Source organism: Aquarana catesbeiana, linkage group LG03, assembly GCF_042186555.1.
Source record: "Aquarana catesbeiana isolate 2022-GZ linkage group LG03, ASM4218655v1, whole genome shotgun sequence".
Lineage (NCBI taxonomy): Eukaryota > Metazoa > Chordata > Amphibia > Anura > Ranidae > Aquarana > Aquarana catesbeiana.
Genome location: NC_133326.1, coordinates 471,563,997 through 471,586,442, shown reverse-complemented (window position 1 = coordinate 471,586,442; position 22,446 = coordinate 471,563,997). Strand labels below are relative to the sequence as shown.

At 40.7% G+C, this 22,446-nt stretch overlaps 1 protein-coding gene across 2 annotated transcripts in view; it reads right to left on the bottom strand.

Moving 5' to 3' along the window:
• Positions 1 to 22,446, bottom strand: part of LOC141132486 (protocadherin gamma-A4-like) — a 489,967-nt gene that overhangs the window by 425,641 nt on the left and 41,880 nt on the right. The window lies entirely within an intron of this gene.

Below are 22,446 nucleotides of genomic sequence, written 5' to 3'. Positions count from 1 at the left end.
AAAAAACACACCAAAAATACATTACTAATGTTAATAATGTTCAAGTGGTAAGTCTTGAAAATCCAAAAATTTACGTAACCAAAAACGGTGCTTTGGGTTAACTTTATCTAAAAACTAAAAAATAATCACTATAAAAAAAAAAAATAATAATGGGTTCTTTGTGTTAACTTTACAAACCTAAAAAAAAAAAAGGGGAAAAAGTATTATTAGTATGGAAACATTGTTTTTAAAATGCATACTATATCATTCATGAGATCAAAGAGAAAAAGAATCCAGAAATCAGTTTGGGAGAACTCTGATTAGGAACAGCAAAACACCTTTGTTCTTTAGAGCCTTCGTAAAGAAGAAATAAAATGCGCTGCATTCAACGATCACAGATTTTGCAGCGTGATGAATGTGCTACCTACAATACGAACACTAGTTTTACTAGACCGAGTGCTTCCGTTTAGTTTTTGCTTATGAGCATGCGTCGTTTTTTTGTCCGTCGGACTAGCATACAGACGAGCGGACTTCGGGGTCCGTCGTAGTTACGACGTAAAGATTTGAAGCATGCTTCAAATCTAAAGTCCGTCGGATTTGAGGCTAAAAAAGTCCGTTGAAAGTCCGGAGAAGCCCACACACGATCGGATTACCAGCCAGCTTTAGTCCGTCAGCGTCCGTTGGACTTTTGTAGACGAAAAGTCCGACCGTGTGTACGCGGCATTAGGGTGATAGTAAGTGACTAAAAGGTGGTAAAACAGCAAAGAAGTGTTGGCAACAGCCATACAAAATCGCACTCATAAATAAACATTAGCAGTGCTAAAAACAAATAGATGTGAAAAATAAAATCACTAAAAATTCACTCATCATAAATAGTGCCATTAAATAAATCATTATTCCATAACTGTAATCATGTGCAAAAAACAATGGTGTCAACAATCATCACATCATAACACGGAGTCTGTGTGACTCAAATTAAGTAGCAAGCAAAATAGCACATAAAGTGACAAGGTGCAAGGTGAAGGGAATGAAAAAATAAATAAATGTAAACCAGTGCAATGTTCAGGGATTGTCCGGAACTATGGCAAGCAATATTAATAAATAATGTGACTTGGATAGTTTGGCATGCACCAGATGTGACAGTAAAAAAAGTCCTTTTTAAATAATAGTGGTAGCGTCCTGGCATGCAACAGTCGCTCCGTGGTGCTTGACGTAAATCACACGGTGCTCAACTTCGTGTAAGAACACTCATGTAAAAGATGGCCCCTTACCTTGAGGCAATAGGGCAAGCGCATCTAACCAGAGGTCTTTACAAGGGTCCTCCTTGAAGTAATGGAGCAAGCACATATGACCAAGAATCTTTTAGGGGGGTCCTCCTAGGTTGCAGAGACCTATCCTCGCAGTCCTAGTTTCAGGGGGTGGTTCCCTCGGTAATACAGGGGGATAAAAAAACACGGGGAGCCCCAATAGTGTAATACTATTTAAACCAGTAGCTTTATTAGGTAAAACAAGGGTACTCACATAAAAACAAACAATAATGTTCCTATCTCCGACGAGCGGCGAGCTCGTATCACTATCACAGCATGTAGAGCCTGTCCCGTCCTTACGCGTGACGTCACACCACACGTGACTTCATCAGAGGATAAGTACAGGCTAGGATCTTGTCTTTAAATAGTCTTATAATGGGCGCTAATGAGCGGCCATTTTCCCGGAGTCCTATGGTTAACATTACGGCGGCCATTTTCCTGGGGATCGTACGGCGCGGCCATGTTTGGGTGTACTATGCGCCCGCCCATCCTATATACCAGCTGATCTAAGCGGCCAATTAGGTGGGACATGCCTTCCCTCATCTCCCGCACTGTCAGCAAGGAAGGGCAAAGTGATTGGTGCTCGATCCATCTCTGTCAGGAGGAGTTTTACGTGACAGATGTATGGACAGGGAGGTAACAGACTGCAGGGACATCAGTAGTGTAATAAAAAGATCGAAGGGGACTGCTAAAACTAGTTTCTCAAAAACATAAAAACCTACTAAAAACAGGCATTGTTCGCCATTATAAACGGGGAAGATTATAAATCATTTAAAAAAGGTGTATAACCCATACCTAAATAAACAACGAACAATAGAAGGGACAGGCGCTCAACGCTGTCATAGGTAAAATATAACACAAGGTCATATGGTAAATATCAGTCACATGAATTTGCACATTTTACAACCATAAAAGATAAATAGATAAAAACATCAATCATAAATCGAATATAATAAATCAATTTAAAACAATAAGAGCAATAAGAAATGGGCTGATAGGGCAAAAACGTACTGATAAATAAACCCCAAAAAATATGGGACTGCACTAAGATACAGGAGAGGGGGGCTCAGTTGATACGGAAATCCTAACATAATATCCGAATATGCCCTGACTGAGAAATTTAAAATCACATGAGAATAGTAGTGCTAATACGAGGTGGTAGATTTAGAAATCGCTAAGGAAGCAATTGAGGTCGAATTCGATATTTAGGCCACGAGGCGAGAACGTATCGAGAGTAAAAATCCATTTGGATTCGAGTTTACTCAGAGTTCTCACCTTGTGGCCCCCCCGCCAATGTTTGATATAAGGTGTTATACCCCAGAACTTCAGGTGGGTGGGATCCCCATTATGGTGCATCAGAAAATGTTTAGAAACGCTGTGTTTATCATAGCCGTTTATGATGTTTTTAACATGTTCTTTGATGCGGACCCTCAGAGGTCTTTTGGTACGGCCAACGTATTGGAGACCACAACTACATTCGAGGGCGTATACCGCTCCTTCGGTGTTGCAACAAATAAAATCCTTTACCTTGTAGGTATCCCCTGTGCTCGTGGAGGTAAAATTGAATACCTTTTCATTTGGGCGTTTAGTCCTTAGACACGCAAAACATCTTTTACACGGAAAAAAACCGTTACCGGTAAAAAATGAAAAAGGTTTCTTCGGTGGGTCAACCACATTTTTAACTACTAGATCTCTGATTGTGGGTGCCCTTTTGTACACAAATTTTGGATATTTCGAGAGAATCTCGTACAGCTGTCTATCTGCCAGTAGGATATGCCAGTGGCGTTTAATGATCCTTTCAATTCTTTTATGTTGCACATTGAAGTCTAAAACTAATGCCGCGTACACACGGTCGGACTTTCCGGCATACTTGGTCCGGCGGACCAGAGTGTGCCGGACAATCCGCCCGTGTGTAGGCACCGGCGGACTTTTCCGGCGGACTTTTTCCCAAAAGCCCGCCGGACCTAGATTTGAAGAAAGTTCTAAATCTTTCCGCCGGACTCAGTTTCGGGCGGAAAGTCCGCTCGTGTGTGTGCTGGTCCGACGGAAAGCCCGCTCGTGTGTAGGCTGGTCCGACGGACCAGATACAACACGAGGGCAGGGTATTGCATCTCACGCTCGCTGCAATAGGAAAAACACATTTTCCTATTGCGGCGAGCGCGGGGCATACCAGGCCCTTAGGTCTGGTATGGATTATAAAGGGAAGCCCCTACGCCGAAAAAAATGGCGTGGGGTCCCCCCTAAAATCCATACCAGACCCCGATCCGAGCACGCAGCCTGGCCGGTCAGGAAAGGGGGTGGGGACGAGCGAGCGCCCCCCCCTCCTGAACCGTACCAGGCCGCATGCCCTCAACATGGGGGGTGGGTGCTTTGGGGGAGGGGGGCGCCCTGCGCCCCCCCCCAAAGCACCTTGTCCCCATGTTGATGAGGACAAGGGCCTCTTCCCGACAACCCTGGCCGTTGGTTGTCGGGGTCTGCGGGCGGGGGCTTATCGGAATCTGGGAGCCCCCTTTAATAAGGGGGCCCCCAGATCCCGGCCCCCCACCCTATGTAAATGAGTATGGGGTACATGGTACCCCTACCCATTTACCTAGGAAAAAAGTGTAAGTAATAAAACACACTACACAGGTTTTTAAAATATTTTATTAAACAGCTCCGGGGGGGGATCTTCCTCCGGCTTCGGGGGTCTTCTTCCGGCTTCGGGGGTCTTCTTCCGGCTTCGGGGGTCCCTCCGCTTCATCTTCTCCCGGCGTCCGGTTGGTTCTTCTCCCGGTGTTCCAGTTCTTCGGCCGGCTCCTCTGCTGTCTTCAGGTAGCTCTCTTGCCAGCAGAGGTCCGGACTTCTGGGCTTCTGGGCTTCTTCTCTTCTCTTCTCCAGATGTTGACACGACGCTCTCTCCGGCTGGACTGCTCTCCGAGGGCTGCGTTGTGACTTATATAGGCGGAGACCCCGCCCCCTTTTGATGTCACAGTCCCTGGGCATGCTGGGACTGTGACGTTTTAGGGGGCGTGGTCAACATCACCCAGTGACCACGCCCCCTAAAACGTCACAGTCCCAGCATGCCCAGGGACTGTGACATCAAAAGGGGGCGGGGTCTCCACCTATATAAGTCACAACGCAGCCCTCGGAGAGCAGTCCAGCAGGAGAGAGCGTCGTGTCAACATCTGGGGAAGAGAAGCCCAGAAGCCCAGAAGCCCAGAAGCCCAGAAGTCCGGACCTCTGCTGGCAAGAGAGCTACTTGAAGACAGCAGAGGAGCCGGCCGAAGAACAGGAACACCGGGAGAAGAGAGCGGAGAAGAACCAACCGGACGCCGGGAGAAGATGAAGCGGAGGGACCCCCGAAGCCGGAAGAAGACCCCCGAAGCCGGAGGAAGATCCCCCCCCCCCGGAGCTGTTTAATAAAATATTTTAAAAACCTGTGTAGTGTGTTTTATTACTTACACTTTTTTCCTAGGTAAATGGGTAGGGGTACCATGTACCCCATACTCATTTACATAGGGTGGGGGGCCGGGATCTGGGGGCCCCCTTATTAAAGGGGGCTCCCAGATTCCGATAAGCCCCCGCCCGCAGACCCCGACAACCAACGGCCAGGGTTGTGGGGAAGAGGCCCTTGTCCTCATCAACATGGGGACAAGGTGCTTTGGGGGGGGGCGCAGGGCGCCCCCCTCCCCCAAAGCACCCACCCCCATGTTGAGGGCATGCGGCCTGGTACGGTTCAGGAGGGGGGGGCGCTCGCTCGTCCCCACCCCCTTTCCTGACCGGCCAGGCTGCGTGCTCGGATCGGGGTCTGGTATGGATTTTAGGGGGACCCCACGCCGTTTTTTCGGCGTAGCGGGGTTCCCCTTTATAATCCATACCAGACCTAAGGGCCTGGTATGCCCCGCGACGGGGCTAGTAAGGTGTCAATCTCGCCGATAAAAGCGGCAAGATTGACATCCTTTTCTAGTCCCGTCGCACCTGAGTCACGTTCAAAATGAACGGACTTGTCCGTGTGTGGGCAAGTCCGTTCATTCTGAAAGTCCGCCGGAACTCCGGCGAAAGTCCGTCGGAAAGACGGGCGGACTTAGCCCGCCGGAAAGTCCCGGCGTGTGTGGGCAAGTCCGTCCGTTTTAAAGTCCGGCGCACCTGGCGGACAAAGTCCGTCGGAAAGTGTGCCGGACCAAGTAGGATAGAAAGTCCGCTCGTGTGTACGCGGCATAACGGTATTCCTTCCAATGGGTTACTTTGTATCTCCTTATCTTTAATTAGTTCTTTCCGATCCATACTTGCAATTTCGATAATTTTAGAATTAATGAATTGGCGATCGTAACCTTTTGAGATAAACCTCTCTCCCATCTTTTCAGCTTGTTCAAAAAACGTCTCAATCTTCGTACAATTTCTTTTGATCCGCATTAATTGGCCCTTTGGGATATTAAAAATCCAGTTTTTATGGTGGCAGCTCTTCGTTGGGAGGTAACTATTCCTATCTACGCTCTTAAAGTGCGTTTTCGTGCAGAGTCTAGATTTCTCTAATGTGATCTCGAGGTCAAGGAAATCGATTTTGTTCTTACTCATGTCCCAGGTTAATTCAATATTCCTGTCGTTAATATTCAGTTTTTTCAAAAATTCTGTTAGTGCGTTTTCTTCACCGTCCCATAATATAAAAATGTCATCGATATACCTTTTGTATATCACTAGTTCTCTCGGACGATTATTAAAGACATTTTCCTCCTCCCATTTTGGCATAAAAAGGCCAGCTATACTTGGGGCAAATCTTGCTCCCATGGCAACTCCCGTTTGTTGATGGTAATAAGTCTTGTTGTACCAGAAATAGTTGTTCTTGAGACTAAATTCAAGACATTTTATCAGGAACTTTCTCTGGATGCATGGGAGATCCGTATAATTCCTTAGGCCCCATTTTGCGGCCTCGCAAGCTCGATGGTGGGGGATCACCGTATATAGGGATGATACATCCGCTGTGGCCATAACCCATGATTTATCGCCTCCTTGAAAATTTTCAATAATTTGCAACATCTGTTTAGTGTCTCTTAGATACGCTTCTGTCTTCTGCACTGCTGGCTGTAAAAAGGTGTCGATGTATTGTCCCATCCTCGAGGTTAGTGAATCTATGCTGTTGACTATCGGCCTCGGTGGTGGGTCAGTTCTGCTTTTGTGAATTTTTGGTAATAGGTATATAACCGGTGTGTGGCAGGAGTCTGGTATAAGAAATCTTGCTTCTTTTTTATTCAATACCAGTTTTTTTACACCTAAATGTACAATTTGTTCAAGTGCTTTCCGGCAGCTGAATACAGGATTCTTTAGTAACTTAATATACGTCTTTGTATCATCTAGCATCTGAGTCATTGATTTGTGGTATTGCTCTTTTGAGAGGATCACAATCCCACCTCCCTTATCTGCTGGTCGGATCACGATATCTCTTCTTTTTATCAACTTCCGGATACCATTTTTTATAAACTTAGGATCTTCTCTCTTTTTTACCTTCAGGTCCTTGACTTCATCTAAAACAATTTTTTTAAAAACATCAATATGTTTGTTATCTTTAATCGGGGGATTAAAAATGGATCTGTTCCTTAATGAGCTATGTGCAATTTCATGTTGTGTAGGCACTACCGTATTTACTCTCGGGGGATTTCCTGCCAGGTATTTCTGAATGTTCAGTTTGCGCACAAATTTCTGTATGCCAATATATGTTTCAAACTTATTAAGGTTTTTAGTCGGTGCAAATTTCAACCCTTTATCTAGTACGCCCACTTCTTCGTGTGTCAGGTCCTGGCCACTAAGGTTAAAGATGCCCTCTCCTTTTATAATCTTTTTCTTTTGTTGTCTCTTTCCGGCCCTTCGTCCTCTCTTCTTTCTGGACTTCTTCGCGACATGCGTGTCTCGTCTGAGTATCTCACTGGGTGATTTTCTCTGTTCCGGTCTAAAAAAGATTTGTTATATTCTTGATCCCCATAATGGGGGGGGGTTGGATCTGGCTGATCTTTCCTCTTCTTCTCTACTCATCAAAGGGGCATAATAATTATATGTGGGAACAGGACTCCGTTCATCTTGTCTGTAATTTCTCTGTGTAGGTCCTCTTCTGTCTTCATCCCCATATTCCTGGTTTGGACTCCTGTCCCTTGGTCTATAGTATTCGTATCCTGAATCTCTATTTTCTCTATACTCTTGTATGGGCCTTCTATAATCCCTCTGCTCATATGGTGGTCCCCTATAGTCTCGTTCTCCATACGGTGGTCTATGCCAGTTGTTCCTATTTTGGGGTCTTCTATTATTTTTCCAATAATGTTGCTTTCTACCTCCATTTTGTGGTGTCCGATAATTTTGTTGAGGTCTTCTCTCATTCCGGTATGGGGTATTCGCATAATGATCAGTGTTTCTCCTATCGTTATCTCTGTGCCTTGGCGTCGTCCCTCGATTTCCATCTCCGGGTTCTTGGTATCTGGTGTTTTCTGCATTTTGCCTGGGTTGTTCATTTTGTGGTTGAGAAAACATTCTGACTATTTTTTCTGGTGTGGAGTATGTGGATGCAATTTCTGTTTTACCTAGCTGGCTTTGCCATTTAAAAACTTGGTCGTTCTTGAAGTCATTGGTATCTCTAATATGCTTCTTGCTTTTCCTTTGTTGGACCTCTTTATCTTTTTTAACAAGGTCTCTGTTTAATTGGGTCATAAGAGTATTAAATTCGGCGCTATCTTTGTAAGGTTCTAATTCTCCTTTCAGATCGGCGATATTTTGGTCTATTTTCTTATTTTTCCTTCGTTTTCTTTCTAGCAGGAGTCCTATGAGCTCAAGGCCTTTCTCATTAAAAAATTTGAACCATTCATCCTTAGATTCTTGGTCCACAAGGCCATCATTCGGGGGGACATCCCACCTCAACCTTCTTGGGACTATATTCTCTTTGAGGTATGTCTCAAATGTGCAGATGTCCCACCATAGGCTCACCTTTTTTTCCATATTATGGCCTAATTTTCTCATTAAGCTTTCCAGGTCTAGGTTAGTGTTAGGTTTGTTATTCGTGACATTAAATACTTCTTCTAGGTTAACTCTCCTTTTTTCCATATAGGAAAAAACATCCATGTTTGCTGCAGGAATGGGTGGTAGATATCAGATGACAATAGAATAAAGGAGTTATTCCCGCGCTAACAGGTATAAAATCTGATAACAGTACTAAGGAGAAGCTGCATGCACCGGATACAGGTGCAAACCGAACCTTAAAGGGACATAAAAATATTAAATGGTGCTGCGCTAATCCTGGACATCCTTATTAAAAGCCTTAGGGTGATAGTAAGTGACTAAAAGGTGGTAAAACAGCAAAGAAGTGTTGGCAACAGCCATACAAAATCGCACTCATAAATAAACATTAGCAGTGCTAAAAACAAATAGATGTGAAAAATAAAATCACTAAAAATTCACTCATCATAAATAGTGCCATTAAATAAATCATTATTCCATAACTGTAATCATGTGCAAAAAACAATGGTGTCAACAATCATCACATCATAACACGGAGTCTGTGTGACTCAAATTAAGTAGCAAGCAAAATAGCACATAAAGTGACAAGGTGCAAGGTGAAGGGAATGAAAAAATAAATAAATGTAAACCAGTGCAATGTTCAGGGATTGTCCGGAACTATGGCAAGCAATATTAATAAATAATGTGACTTGGATAGTTTGGCATGCACCAGATGTGACAGTAAAAAAAGTCCTTTTTAAATAATAGTGGTAGCGTCCTGGCATGCAACAGTCGCTCCGTGGTGCTTGACGTAAATCACACGGTGCTCAACTTCGTGTAAGAACACTCATGTAAAAGATGGCCCCTTACCTTGAGGCAATAGGGCAAGCGCATCTAACCAGAGGTCTTTACAAGGGTCCTCCTTGAAGTAATGGAGCAAGCACATATGACCAAGAATCTTTTAGGGGGGTCCTCCTAGGTTGCAGAGACCTATCCTCGCAGTCCTAGTTTCAGGGGGTGGTTCCCTCGGTAATACAGGGGGATAAAAAAACACGGGGAGCCCCAATAGTGTAATACTATTTAAACCAGTAGCTTTATTAGGTAAAACAAGGGTACTCACATAAAAACAAACAATCATGTTCCTATCTCCGACGAGCGGCGAGCTCGTATCACTATCACAGCATGTAGAGCCTGTCCCGTCCTTACGCGTGATGTCACACCACACGTGACTTCATCAGAGGATAAGTACAGGCTAGGATCTTGTCTTTAAATAGTCTTATAATGGGCGCTAATGAGCGGCCATTTTCCCGGAGTCCTATGGTTAACATTACGGCGGCCATTTTCCTGGGGATCGTACGGCGCGGCCATGTTTGGGTGTACTATGCGCCCGCCCATCCTATATACCAGCTGATCTAAGCGGCCAATTAGGTGGGACATGCCTTCCCTCATCTCCCGCACTGTCAGCAAGGAAGGGCAAAGTGATTGGTGCTCGATCCATCTCTGTCAGGAGGAGTTTTACGTGACAGATGTATGGACAGGGAGGTAACAGACTGCAGGGACATCAGTAGTGTAATAAAAAGATCGAAGGGGACTGCTAAAACTAGTTTCTCAAAAACATAAAAACCTACTAAAAACAGGCATTGTTCGCCATGGACCTGACACACGAAGAAGTGGGCGTACTAGATAAAGGGTTGAAATTTGCACCGACTAAAAACCTTAATAAGTTTGAAACATATATTGGCATACAGAAATTTGTGCGCAAACTGAACATTCAGAAATACCTGGCAGGAAATCCCCCGAGAGTAAATACGGTAGTGCCTACACAACATGAAATTGCACATAGCTCATTAAGGAACAGATCCATTTTTAATCCCCCGATTAAAGATAACAAACATATTGATGTTTTTAAAAAAATTGTTTTAGATGAAGTCAAGGACCTGAAGGTAAAAAAGAGAGAAGATCCTAAGTTTATAAAAAATGGTATCCGGAAGTTGATAAAAAGAAGAGATATCGTGATCCGACCAGCAGATAAGGGAGGTGGGATTGTGATCCTCTCAAAAGAGCAATACCACAAATCAATGACTCAGATGCTAGATGATACAAAGACGTATATTAAGTTACTAAAGAATCCTGTATTCAGCTGCCGGAAAGCACTTGAACAAATTGTACATTTAGGTGTAAAAAAACTGGTATTGAATAAAAAAGAAGCAAGATTTCTTATACCAGACTCCTGCCGCACACCGGTTATATACCTATTACCAAAAATTCACAAAAACAGAACTGACCCACCACCGAGGCCGATAGTCAACAGCATAGATTCACTAACCTCGAGGATGGGACAATACATCGACACCTTTTTACAGCCAGCAGTGCAGAAGACAGAAGCGTATCTAAGAGACACTAAACAGATGTTGCAAATTATTGAAAATTTTCAAGGAGGCGATAAATCATGGGTTATGGCCACAGCGGATGTATCATCCCTATATACGGTGATCCCCCACCATCGAGCTTGCGAGGCCGCAAAATGGGGCCTAAGGAATTATACGGATCTCCCATGCATCCAGAGAAAGTTCCTGATAAAATGTCTTGAATTTAGTCTCAAGAACAACTATTTCTGGTACAACAAGACTTATTACCATCAACAAACGGGAGTTGCCATGGGAGCAAGATTTGCCCCAAGTATAGCTGGCCTTTTTATGGCAAAATGGGAGGAGGAAAATGTCTTTAATAATCGTCCGAGAGAACTAGTGATATACAAAAGGTATATCGATGACATTTTTATATTATGGGACGGTGAAGAAAACGCACTAACAGAATTTTTGAAAAAACTGAATATTAACGACAGGAATATTGAATTAACCTGGGACATGAGTAAGAACAAAATCGATTTCCTTGACCTCGAGATTACATTAGAGAAATCTAGACTCTGCACAAAAACGCACTTTAAGAGCGTAGATAGGAATAGTTACCTCCCAACGAAGAGCTGCCACCATAAAAACTGGATTTTTAATATCCCAAAGGGCCAATTAATGCGGATCAAAAGAAATTGTACGAAGATTGAGACGTTTTTTGAACAAGCTGAAAAGATGGGAGAGAGGTTTATCTCAAAAGGTTACGATCGCCAATTCATTAATTCTAAAATTATCGAAATTGCAAGTATGGATCGGAAAGAACTAATTAAAGATAAGGAGATACAAAGTAACCCATTGGAAGGAATACCGTTAGTTTTAGACTTCAATGTGCAACATAAAAGAATTGAAAGGATCATTAAACGCCACTGGCATATCCTACTGGCAGATAGACAGCTGTACGAGATTCTCTCGAAATATCCAAAATTTGTGTACAAAAGGGCACCCACAATCAGAGATCTAGTAGTTAAAAATGTGGTTGACCCACCAAAGAAACCTTTTTCATTTTTTACCGGTAACGGTTTTTTTCCGTGTAAAAGATGTTTTGCGTGTCTAAGGACTAAACGCCCAAATGAAAAGGTATTCAATTTTACCTCCACGAGCACAGGGGATACCTACAAGGTAAAGGATTTTATTTGTTGCAACACCGAAGGAGCGGTATACGCCCTCGAATGTAGTTGTGGTCTCCAATACGTTGGCCGTACCAAAAGACCTCTGAGGGTCCGCATCAAAGAACATGTTAAAAACATCATAAACGGCTATGATAAACACAGCGTTTCTAAACATTTTCTGATGCACCATAATAGGGATCCCACCCACCTGAAGTTCTGGGGTATAACGCCTTATATCAAACATTGGCGGGGGGGCCACAAGGTGAGAACTCTGAGTAAACTCGAATCCAAATGGATTTTTACTCTCGATACGTTCTCGCCTCGTGGCCTAAATATCGAATTCGACCTCAATTGCTTCCTTAGCGATTTCTAAATCTACCACCTCGTATTAGCACTACTATTCTCATGTGATTTTAAATTTCTCAGTCAGGGCATATTCGGATATTATGTTAGGATTTCCGTATCAACTGAGCCCCCCTCTCCTGTATCTTAGTGCAGTCCCATATTTTTTGGGGTTTATTTATCAGTACGTTTTTGCCCTATCAGCCCATTTCTTATTGCTCTTATTGTTTTAAATTGATTTATTATATTCGATTTATGATTGATGTTTTTATCTATTTATCTTTTATGGTTGTAAAATGTGCAAATTCATGTGACTGATATTTACCATATGACCTTGTGTTATATTTTACCTATGACAGCGTTGAGCGCCTGTCCCTTCTATTGTTCGTTGTTTATTTAGGTATGGGTTATACACCTTTTTTAAATGATTTATAATCTTCCCCGTTTATAATGGCGAACAATGCCTGTTTTTAGTAGGTTTTTATGTTTTTGAGAAACTAGTTTTAGCAGTCCCCTTCGATCTTTTTATTACACTACTGATGTCCCTGCAGTCTGTTACCTCCCTGTCCATACATCTGTCACGTAAAACTCCTCCTGACAGAGATGGATCGAGCACCAGTCACTTTGCCCTTCCTTGCTGACAGTGCGGGAGATGAGGGAAGGCATGTCCCACCTAATTGGCCGCTTAGATCAGCTGGTATATAGGATGGGCAGGCGCATAGTACACCCAAACATGGCCGCGCCGTACGATCCCCAGGAAAATGGCCGCCGTAATGTTAACCATAGGACTCCGGGAAAATGGCCGCTCATTAGCGCCCATTATAAGACTATTTAAAGACAAGATCCTAGCCTGTACTTATCCTCTGATGAAGTCACGTGTGGTGTGACGTCACGCGTAAGGACGAGACAGGCTCTACATGCTGTGATAGTGATACGAGCTCGCCGCTCGTCGGAGATAGGAACATTATTGTTTGTTTTTATGTGAGTACCCTTGTTTTACCTAATAAAGCTACTGGTTTAAATAGTATTACACTATTGGGGCTCCCCGTGTTTTTTTATCCCCCTGTATTACCGAGGGAACCACCCCCTGAAACTAGGACTTCGAGGATAGGTCTCTGCAACCTAGGAGGACCCCCCTAAAAGATTCTTGGTCATATGTGCTTGCTCCATTACTTCAAGGAGGACCCTTGTAAAGACCTCTGGTTAGATGCGCTTGCCCTATTGCCTCAAGGTAAGGGGCCATCTTTTACATGAGTGTTCTTACACGAAGTTGAGCACCGTGTGATTTACGTCAAGCACCACGGAGCGACTGTTGCATGCCAGGACGCTACCACTATTATTTAAAAATGACTTTTTTTACTGTCACATCTGGTGCATGCCAAACTATCCAAGTCACATTATTTATTAATATTGCTTGCCATAGTTCCGGACAATCCCTGAACATTGCACTGGTTTACATTTATTTATTTTTTCATTCCCTTCACCTTGCACCTTGTCACTTTATGTGCTATTTTGCTTGCTACTTAATTTGAGTCACACAGACTCCGTGTTATGATGTGATGATTGTTGACACCATTGTTTTTTGCACATGATTACAGTTATGGAATAATGATTTATTTAATGGCACTATTTATGATGAGTGAATTTTTAGTGATTTTATTTTTCACATCTATTTGTTTTTAGCACTGCTAATGTTTATTTATGAGTGCGATTTTGTATGGCTGTTGCCAACACTTCTTTGCTGTTTTACCACCTTTAATCACTTACTATCACCCTAAGGCTTTTAATAAGGGTGTCCAGGATTAGCGCAGCACCATTTAATATTTTTTTTTCTGTCACAATTATAATTTAGGTATTTCACCATGGCCAACATACGATAGATTCATATATTTTGCCGTATATATTATCTTTTTTAAAACAATATTTTGAAACTGAATTATGCAGTTATTCTGACATGTTAATGTTAAAGTCTTTCACTTAGATGTTATAAGTTGCAATAAATACAGCTGGATAAAACACAATTTGTGTCTGTCTTCATTTCAGGCCGCAAAGCAACAAAATGTAATTATTTTAATAGGGGGGGGGAGTTATTTTCTATATCCACTGTATACCCTATATACTGAGCCTGTATTGAACTGGCATCCATGATTTTTTTTTTTTTTTTTGTAATTCCTTTATTTTCCAAAAATTTGCAGTTTACAGCCAGGTAAACAAAAGGGAAAAACACAGTATTTATCAAATGACAAAAACCAAGAGGGTCACACTATTTAGATCCATAAGGCAACAGGCAGGTAAGACATAGTATACAGTATATGGGCACATATAACATTACCAACATTAAAATGATCATCAATGTGCAGGGTATAAAAGGCATATAAGATGGCGGCATGGGAGACCCAGAACGAATACTTGTAGACTTAAAACTGTACAACTTTATAGAACACAACAATATATTGGGACTCTGGGCATCCCGATGGCCATCGGGACCCAGACAGGGAACAGTGAGTGCATCCATGTTTTAATTTGTGATAGGTTACTTACAAAATGGTTGCAATATTTGTTGTTAAGTTATTATATAAGGATATAAAACAAAAGGTGGAAAATCCTGCCTGCAAGAGTCAATCCAAAGAAAATAGATAAAGCGACAAAAGAAACAAGATAAAAAAATTGTGCATCCACAGATACTCATAACATAGGCTTTATTTATCCTGAAAAATGTATACTGACTTTATTTATTATAGTCAGGACTACAATAGTTCTATTTTTTCTCCCTAATACAGATACAATCGTTTATGTAAGCCAACAAATATATTTGAATATAACACAACTTAAGCATAACATACTTTTACAATAAACAATAATGATCTTTATTGCTATTTGGCCTGCAGAGATTTCACTCCCTTTCTTTTCCTGCTGAGCACAGTCTTGGAGATTTCAACCAGAGGGAAAGTAGTTATCAATAAAAATGTAACAGAGATACTAACCTTTCACAAGCTGACCCCCCCCCCCCCCCCAAAAAAGAAAAAAGAAAAAGTTACTTAAACTCTCCTTGTATGACCTCAACAGAACCTACAAAAAGCTATTAAAAGCATAATGTATATGAACAAGGCAGGGCTGCATTTACAATACGACAAATGCTTTATTCTTCACAGAGCAAAACATATTAGTAACTCAAGCCTAAATTAGAATCATTCAGTCCTAAAGGATATTCAGTTTATATGGATATCTATGTATTGTGTGCAGTTGTTGTCCTCATTGCTGAATATATGTTGCCAAAAATAACAATGTCTTATGTACAGTGCTTATTCAGTCTAGATCCAAAAGACATACAATAATGTGCTATTAAATTTTTTGCAAATTAATACACACAATGCCCATTTTGACATAGAATGCAACACTGTTGCATATGTCCTTCTGATGTAAGATTATATGGTGTCTGAAAATATATATCTGTACAGATTGTGTGTCTCCAGTAGACACAAGAAGATATAGTAGCTCCATTTGACCAGTATAAAATGTCCTATATTGCAGCCCCTCCCCCCTTTCCTCTATGGATGTCTGCCTGTAGCATGGTTAAAAGATGCACAGATCTAGTAGAAAAATCTTTTTAAACATGCACCCTTCTTAGTTGGATATAGTTCAGCATAAGCAAGCAAAACATACCCACCAATGACAAGCAGGAATATATAGTGCAGTACCAACACCAAAAGTTGCAGTGATGTATACTGTATATAGAATCAAATACATGCAAATCTGCACAGCAAGATGGGACTTGTCTGCTAGAGACAGTTTAATCACCGGATAGCAGTCCCAACATCATCAGCCATGGGTAACAAGAAAGAGCAAGCTCAAAAGTATAGCCTGGTGAGTATGGTGAGTCTCATGCAAATCCAGCATGTGAATGGTGATCAAGCATGCATAACAATATCCTCCTTTAATAATAGCATGATCCACACTGTGTGTAATGCCAGTCTGTATAGCTCATATGGCAATGTCCGTAATATGAATAGCAACAGTCTACGAGTGCTACATCAGGAGATGCAAAGACATACACTTCATAGCTAATTTTAACAAAACAAAACATGCCATATTTTTATAACAACATCAGGGTAATGCCTTCTTCTCAAAACATATTTGTGATGGTGTGAAACCATGCAGTGACATTTTTCACTGCACCCACAACTCCATACATAACTTCTGCCAAAGCTGAACTTCTGCTTATACTACATCACTTCCACACATACCATGAGATCATTTAAAGCATGATGGCCTAATTACATAACACTACCAATCACATCACAAAACATAAAAGACTCCTAGAGTACTCCAACCCAGAACCATTCTTCAATTGACTCAGACTCAATTTGATAGTACTACTCTCATGTAAAAAAAAGGGACAAGATTCACAATCACCACATTTGCAGTGCATGTGTTCTTCTGCTTGTTGCCAATCCTTTATAGAAGCTTTAAAGAAGTCCTTTAAAGAAGTGGTTTGTTTATATGCAATCTTTGGATACTTACCCACATACCTGTAGCTCCGTGAAGACCCTTTGTAAAAAAAAATGCCAATGCTTATTGACTATTTCCCTAAGTTGATTTATGTGCATGAAGTTTCTGGATTTTCCTTTTGTTCATAATTTTAAATTAAAAAGTAATTTCACCCAAAGACTCTCCTTTGCTCTACCTTATACACTTTCAGTTGCTTAAAATGCTCTTAAGTTTCAAAGCCTCCAATTCAAATTCCTCATTGCTAAAACAGTTCCTGCAAGCACACAGGTTATTTTCAATTGATTGAATTGCATTTCTTTAACCACTTCAATACAGGGCACTTTCCCCCCTTCCCGCCCAAGCTAATTTTCAGCTTTCAGCGCTGTCGCTGTTTAAATGACAATTGCGTAGTCATGCTATGCTGTACCCAAACTAAATTTTTATCATTTTCTTCCCACAAATAGAGCTTTCTTTTGGTAGTATTTGATCACCTCTGCGGTTTTTATTTTTTGCTAAACAAATAAAAAAACAATTTAAAAAAAAAGTTTTTCTTTGTTTTCGTTATAAAATTTTGTAAATAAGTAAGTTTTCTCTTCACTGGGCACTGATAAGCATGGATGAGGTGGCATCAATGAGGTGGCACTGATGATGAGCACTGATAGGTGACACTGATGGGCACTGATAGGTGGCACTGATGGGCACTCATAGGCGGCACAGATGGGCACTCATAGATGGCACAGATGGCCACTCATAGGCAGCACAGATGGGCACTAAAAGGCGGCACTGATGTGTACTTATGGGTGGCACTGATAGGCAGCACTGATGGGCACTGATAGGTGGCACTGATGGACACTGATAAGCGGCACTAATTGACACTGATAGATGGCACTGATTGGCATCACTGATTAGGAGGCACTGGCAGGTATTGCTGGTAGGCACACATTGGCATCATGTGTGGGCAAACATTGTCACCCATGGTCACCAGGGATGCCATACCAGGTGGTCATCAGTGGTGGCCATCCCTGGTGGTCCTGGTGTCATCCCTGGTGGTCCTGGGTGGGCATCCGAGGGGGTGCTGTGCTGATAAACAATCAGCACAGACCCCCCTGTCAGAGGAGCAGCCAAATGGCTTTCCTCTACTGGCGTCTGTCAGATGCGAGTGAGGAAAAGCCGATAAATGGCTCTTCCTGTTTACATCATGATCAGCCATGATTGGACATGGCTGATCACATGGTAAAGAGTCTCCGTCAGAGACTCTTTACCTAGATCGGAGTTGCAGTGTGCCGGACTGACACGCCGCAACAACGATCTCCACTACATCATATGACGTCCGGTCAGGATATCGCAACCACTTTGCCAACATCTTTTTTCTATATGGCGGGCGGCAAGTGGTTAATCAATGATTTTGGATGGATGTTACTTGCAGCCAATCCATTATCAATCAGATTTATATAGTTTTTCCATAATCATCCTTGCTGCATAATTTCAAATTCCAAATACAGGATAATTAGCACTGAGGCTCTGAATGAAATCCTTTGATTCTTTTTCACCTCTCAAATTATGAATATGTCTATGAATGGTGAGTACCCAGAACAGATACCCTGCCAATTTGTCAACTGAAAAATTCAACTTGCCAAATTCCCCAGATACAGAATTGCTTATGCTGGTGTACACTTAGTGCCCATAGCAAAACCCTGTACCTGGAGGGAATGGGAACTTGAAAAATGTATCAATTATGAGTAAGCATATTCACAATTTCTTTGAGTTTTTTTACTCAAACTATCTTTACTTGAAACTTTGGGTCTCCCAATAGGATCAGTTACTGTCTTGAACTTTTGACAAAATATAGAAAACAGGAATACTAGGGTTCAGAACCTTTACATGTTATAGTGAGGCTAATCAATAATACCTTTCACCAGTGCCTCATCAATGAGCTGAAATCATGTATTTTGTCCTGTTGAGAGGAGAATCTCAGGATTTTCATATTGGCTTGCTCTCAACCGGGAGATGTAAACAAGGCATTTCCCTGTTCTGCCAAGCAACGTGACAGAGATCTACTACTCCCAGTGATCGGGAGCAGTGATCTCTTGCATGTTCTAGAGAGCCCATCCCCCTACAGTTACAACACACTGAGGGAACACATTTAACCACTTAATTGCCCCCTAGTTTTTAACCCCTTCCCTGCCAGTGACATTTACACAGTAATTACTGCATTTTTATAGTCCTGATCACTGAATAAATGTCATTGGTCGCAAAATAGTGTCAAAAGTGTCTGATCTGTCCGCCGCAATGTCGCAGTCATGACAAAAATCTCAGATCACTGCCATTACCATTAAAAAAAAGAATAATAAAAATGCCATAAATCTATCCCCTATTTTGTAGATGTAACTTTTGCGTAAACCAATCAATATACGCTTATTGCGATTTTTTTTAACCAAAAATATGTCAAAAAATACTTATCGGCCTAAACTGAGGAAGAAATTTGTTTTTTATATTTTTGGGGATATTTATTATAGCAAAAAGTAAAACATATTGCTTTTTTTTCAAAATTGTCGCTCTTTTTTTGTTTATAGTGCAAACAATAAAAAATGCAGAGGTGATCAAATACCATCAAAAGAAAGCTCTATTTGTGGAAAAAAAGGACGTCAATTTTGTTTGGGTGCAATCGTCGCACGCCCGGGCAATTGTCAGTAAAAGCGACGCAGTGCCGTTTTGCAAAAAATGGCCTGGTCAGGAAGGGGGTAAATCCTTTGGGGGCTGAAGTGGTTAAAGAAACAGGTTCAGAAGAAAAAGGGACCATATATAAGTCATTTTATGGTCAAGGATATAGACTTTTTGGTGCATTGTCATTTTGATCTACTATTTGTTTAAGCAATGGTGACCCATTGTCTCTAACAGTTACTTGTAGTAAAAACTCTTTTTTTCCCCTCACATTTAAATGATCTATGAGAATTGTGGACCCCAGTCTGTATATTAAAGGGCAGATAGGTGGACACTGGGGGATGTTTTGTAATTGTAGTAAAAATGTAATAACTTATTTAGCATGGTCAGTCACATCAGGCTCTGAAGCTTTTACACTATATATTAAGGCTCCTGGTAAGTTGTTTTCTGCCACATGTGCAAAAATAAGTGGATTTCATAAATACCAGTGGATTGTCATTAGTATCTGATATTTTCAGTCTGACGGTTCTTCTACTGGAAAGTGGAGATGTTCTGTCAATAGCTACAATATTCATGCTGTAGTGAAAAATTATGGGTAGAGAACCCATCATTTTTGTGGTAGCTATCTTCTGGAATTTGTTAGATGACAGAACTACCTCAAAAGGCATAGAGAAATCCAGTCTCTATAATAATAGAGAAATAGGGGGTACTGGCCTGGAGGTCTTCTATGTTTGTACTGAAAACTGGATACATTATTTTAGCATTGTCACTGGCATCAGGAACTAAAGCTTTTACACTGTAAATTGAGGCTCCTGGTAAGTTATTTTCTGATACATAAGCTACATATGTGGATTTTATAAATGCTGGTGGATTGTCATTAGTATCTGATATCTCTAATCTGATGGTCCTTCTTCTGGAGAGTGAGGGAGATCCTCTGTCAGTAGCTACAACAGTTATATTATAGCTAGAAATGTTTTCTCTATCTACAGTTTTCGTGGTGATTATCTTATAGAATCTGTTCTGATGAAAGTTTTTCCGTAATAAAAAGGGCGCAAATAAACATAAAGTCACCCAAATAAACGTGAATATATATTGTATTATAACAACAAGTGAAGAAATTTTGAAGAAACAAAAGTGCTTCACCCGAAGTGACATACAAATGTGCTCACCAGATATCATAGATAGGCCACAGAAGGGAATCTTTCCTCCTTTGGCTAGAATCTTACAAGCCACATGCAACTCCAATCAGCTGTTTCCAGAGTTAATCAGACTTCAATCCAATCATGAATGATATCTGGTGAGCACATTTATATGTCACTTTGGGTGAAGCACTTTTGTTTCTTCAAGATTTAAAGCACACTGCACTTTAGGAGGCATGGTGTTGGAGAAAGTCTAGATTTGAAGATTTGAATCATCTTATTGTTTATTATTGTTTTTATCCATAATTTATAATTTTGCAGGACTTTGTTGACACTAAGTTTATTGTTCACTTGTTGTTATAATACAATATATATTCATGTTTATTTGGGTGACTTCATGTCAATTTGCGGCCTTTTTTATTATGTTATGTTTTATTTGTTTTTACTAATTTTTGGTGATGCAGTAGAAATAAATAATTTTTTTTAAATTGGCGCCGTCTCTCATTTTCTATTTTAACTAAAGTTTTTAGTCTGTATACTGAGACTCCTAGTAAGTTGTTTTCTGACATATAAGCTAAATACATAGATTTCATAAACACTGGTGGATTGTCTTTAGTATCAGATATCTCTGATCTGATGGTTCTTCTTGTAGAAAGTGGAGGAGATTCTCTGTCAGCATACAAAATAGTTTTGTTATGACTATAATTTTTTTCCATCTACAGTTTGTGTGGTAACTATTCTAAAGAATCTGTTCAATGACAGAATTACCTCAAAAGGTACCTTATCTGTCAACTTCCACACTTCCCCCAAATCTAGATCATGGACCCTTATTACAGCAATCACAGGTTCAAAATCCTCAGAAAAAGAAGAAGATAATGATGTAATGATTATCTCAGGAACGCTATAGTTGTGATTTATCACTTCTATTAGTATTCTGGCATGGGCGCCAGGGCCTCTGCCATTTTTTCCTTGTACAGATCGTTTATAATTTTGTACCTTCTCAAAACCCAAAACCCAAATCCCTATGTGTTGTATACCTGTACCTGTATGATGAATGCTTTCTGATGTTTTACTAAATAAATGGGATTTGTGCATTGGTCTTGGTCTGTTGCTTCTACTATAATTACAAACGTGTTATCAAGAGCATTTTCATTGATACTGACTTACACGATTGTGCAAAATCAGGGACAGTCATTAGAATTAATAATAATTACTTTAATTAAGACTACCTAGACTTAACAGGATATCATCCACCCTATTCTGTTAGAATTTATTCATTAATATTCTGTGTCTTTATCTAAAGCTATGTAACTCTGTTATAACAGTCTTCTCTAAATGGAAATATACTGCCATCTGTAAAAATAAGTGAAAAATATTAATTATTTCTGAGCTTGTACAATGTATGTCTGTATGGAATTGATAGCAGTATCTGGATCTTTTGCATTTCATTAAACAAATCAGGCTGCTGGTAACATACAATTAGTAGTTTCTACGGTAAAGGTTAAAACACACAAAATCATTCTTATATACCCTAAATGTTTATATTAATAGAATAAAAATTTTAATACATTTAAGAAGCTGGTATTAGCTGCCCCATACAGTGTCTCTCTGTCTATCATGTCCTTCACATAGAGATTTCCATTACCTAGACACACATACAAATATTTCTCTAAAACATGGGACACAATTTGCAGTTTTCTACATTTCTTAATTTGTAGTCTTATATCTTTTGCAATATTTGTTACAACATAGTCTTTTCACATTTCTTCTACAAGGAAAAGGGATTTGAATAGGGGCTGATAGCCAGGAAGATAGAAAGTATAACATTGTTTGCCATTTTATTCCCTTGTTTGTAAACATTCTTTCAACACAGGCTTTTTAGCATTTAAATCTTCTTCAAAATCCTTTTGGGTAAATATTGTCCAGTGAAGTAAAGTAAATTTGTACAATATTTCTCTGCTAAAGCAAATGCCAGAAATATACTGTATTTTAGTTACAAGGCAGACCTGCAATGTGTAACATTGTGGAAAACACTAGTGGATCTCCAGTTCTGTACATT